The sequence below is a fragment of the Macaca nemestrina genome, chromosome 9 (genome assembly GCF_043159975.1).
Source record: "Macaca nemestrina isolate mMacNem1 chromosome 9, mMacNem.hap1, whole genome shotgun sequence".
Lineage (NCBI taxonomy): Eukaryota > Metazoa > Chordata > Mammalia > Primates > Cercopithecidae > Macaca > Macaca nemestrina.
Genome location: NC_092133.1, coordinates 115,659,862 through 115,663,275, shown reverse-complemented (window position 1 = coordinate 115,663,275; position 3,414 = coordinate 115,659,862). Strand labels below are relative to the sequence as shown.

The window sequence follows — 3,414 nt, the reverse complement described above, 5'->3', positions numbered from 1 at the left end:
CTCCTTGATGAGTTTGTGGGGACCCACCCCTCACTCCCAATGGACAGCAATGTGAGAGGGAACTAATTCTGTTGTATGTAGTCATGCATATTTCAAGAATGTTTGTTATAGCAGTTAACTTACCCCAAATAATACAGAAAGTATCAGATTAAACTCTACCAACCATTTACTTTTGGGGATCCCCTATGAAGACTGTGCAAACAATTTCCATTCTATGAATATGCCTTTTTTTTTTTTTTTTTTTTTGAGACAGAGTCTTACTATGTCACGTAGGCTGGAGTGCAACAGTGCAATCCTCGTTCACTGCAGCCTTGAAGTCCCGGGCTTGAACAGTCCTCCCATCTCAGCCTCCTGAATAGCTGGGACAACAGACATGTGCCACTATACCTGGCTTTTTTTTTTTTTTTTTTGGACACAGGGTCCTGCCCCGTCACCCAGGCTGGTCTCAATGAATATGCTCTTCTTAAAAGCAAAGTAAAACTCAGTTGAATCATTTTATACTTCAGTAATTTACCTTTTATTTCCTGTGAATACAGCTTATTCTGATGAGGCTTTGTGCTTTCTGAGACTAGCCCTCGTCACTCACGGGGCATTTCTGCTTTGGAAGCATCACAGCTCTCTGGCCTCTGGAGAGTGGGCCGGTTGTCCAGAAAACTGATCTCAACCAGTACATGTTTTGTTTTTATTTTTCAAAATTAAAAAAGTTTTCTTTGAAATAGCTTCTTTTTAAAATGTAAGTACAATACACTTTTTTTTTTCTTTTTTTTTTTTTTTTTTTTGAGACAAAGTCTCACCCTGTGGCCCAGGCTGGAGTGTAGTGGCACGACGGCGGCTCACTGCAAGCTCCGCCTCCTGGGTTCACGCCATTCTCCTGCCTCAGCCTTCCAAGTAACTGGGATTACAGGCGCCCGCCACCACGCCCAACTAATTTTTTTTTATTTTTAGTAGAGATGGGGTTTCACCATGTTAGCCAGGACGGTCTCGATCTCCTGACATCCTGATCTGCTCGTCTCGGCCTCCCAAAGTGCTGGGATGAACCATCGCACCCAGGCGTGAACCTGTGAACCACCGCACCCAGCCTTTTTTTTGTTTTGTTTTTGTTTTTGTTTTTTGAGATGCAGTCTTGCTCCGTCACCGATGCTGAGTGCTCTGCTCACCACCAACTCCACCTCCCAGGTTCAAGTGATTCTCCTGCCTCAGCCTCCCAAGTAGCTGGGACTACAGGCACCCGCAGTGACGCCTGGCTAATTTTTGTATTTTTAATAGAGACGGAGTTTTGCCATGTTGGCCACGCTGTTCTCGAACTCCTGACCTCAAGTGATCTGCCTGCCTCAGGCTCCCAAAGTGCTGGGATTACAAGCATGAGCCACTGCATCTGGCAAAAACTGCTTTTTCTTTTTTTTAAGTTATTACAAGCAAACACTGTTCTGAACATTCTTGTACAATCATCTTTGCGTAATGGTGGAATTATCTTCTAGGGATAAATTCCTAAAAGTGAGAATGATATGCATATATTATATTTTGATAAATATTGCCAAACTACCCTATAAAAGTATAACAATGTGTAGTATCACCAATATTTTATGGTACTGTTCATTTTACCAGATATTTGCCAACAATGGGTTTTATCCAAAGTATTTATCATGGCAAATCTGATATGGGAAATGCTCTTCTGATTTATTTGCATTTCTTTGCTTTTCAGAGAGATTGAATATAGTCTCATATCTTATTGGTAAATTTCCTATTCATGTCTTTTGCCCATGTTTCTCTTGTCTGTCTTATTATTTTGTAAATGCTCTTTGTATAGAAAAGATAATCACCCATTGTCTCTCATATCTGTTGCAGATTTTTTTCTCATTTTCCTATTTTAAACTTTTATGGGTTTTTTTTCTGTATTAAAGATGTTATGCAGACAAACACATCTATCATTTTTCTTGGACTTCTGGATATTATGTGATGCTTTAAACCTCAATTCCATGTTTTCTTTCTTTTTTTTCTTTTTTTTTTTGGCTTTGTCACCCAAGCTGGAGTGCACTGGCTCAGTTTCAGCTCACTACAACTTCTGACACCCAGGTTCAAGTGATTCTCGTGCCTCAGTCTCCTGAATAACTAGGATTACAAGTGTGTACCGCAAGGCCCAGCTAATTTTTTTTTTCTTTTTTTTTTTTTTTTTTTTTTTTTTTGTACTTTTAGTAGAGACAGGTTTTCCCTATGTTGGCCAGGCTGGTCTCAAACTCCTGACCTCAAATGATCTGCCCGCCTTGGCCTCCCAAAGTGCTGGGATTACATGCGTGAGCCACTGCACCTGGCCTGTGTTTTCACCCTGTTGGCCAGGCTGGTCTGGAACTCCTGACCTCAAGCGACCCACCTGCCTCAGCCTCCCAAAGTGCTGGGATTACAGGTGTGAGCTACCACGCCCGGCGCAGGTGTATCTTTATGATACTGAATATGCATGAGAAGGGCTTCCTGGACAGGGTTCAAAGTTCAAAACGAGAATTTGGATCTGCGCCTGGTCCCACATTAGTATTGTTTTGTTTTGCTGTTTATTAAGAAGGGAAACCACTTCGACTGCGTCCTCTCCTTCATCAATGCCTAGTGGCAGGTGCAACAAAACAAGTCCGAGAGCTGGCTTCATACTCAGGAAAGAACACCGTGTGTCCTGCTTCTGGCCTCCAGCTCCACACGATCAAAGAAACTGCCCCCGCAATGAGCTGTAGACGTGAACTCTGAAAACACAGTCCTCATGTGTTTGGAATTTGTTCCTTCCAGTGGGTTCTTGGTCTCCCTAACTTCAAGAATGAAACTGAGGACCCGCACAGCAAGTGTTACTGTTCTTAGAGATGGTGTGTCTGGAGTTTTCTTCAGATGTTCAGATGTGTCCGGAATTTCTTCCTTCCGGTGGGTTCGTGGTCCCACTAACTTCGGGAGTGAAGCCACAGACCTTCGTAGTGAGTGTTACAATTCTTCAACCTGGCGCCTCCAGAGTTGCTTGTTCCTCCCAGTGTGTTAAAGGTAGGGCGAACCCAAAGAGCGAACAGAAGCAAGAGTCATTGTGAAGAGCCAAAGAACAAACATGCCACATCGTGTAAGAGAACCAGAGCGGGATGCCACTGCTGGCGCGGGTGGCCTGCTTTTATTCCCTTATTTGGCCCCACCCACATCCCGCTGATTGGTCCATTTTACAGAGTGCTGATGGTCCGTTTTACAGAGTGCTGATTGGTCCATTTTTACAGAGTGCTGATTGGTGCATTTACAAACCTTTAACTAGACACAGAGTGCTGATTGGTGCATTTACAATCCTTTAGCTAGATAGAAAAGTTCTCCAAGTCCCCACTGGACCCGGAAGCCCAGCCAGCTTCATCTCTTACTCACACATGGGTGCTCTTAGGGAAACAGCCATGTCTGGGTTGATTA

At 43.4% G+C, this 3,414-nt stretch overlaps 1 pseudogene; it reads right to left on the bottom strand.

Moving 5' to 3' along the window:
• Positions 1-2,558: 2,558 nt before the first annotated feature.
• Positions 2,559-2,742, bottom strand: LOC112426408 (small nucleolar RNA U3; annotated as a pseudogene).
• Positions 2,743-3,414: the final 672 nt, after the last annotated feature.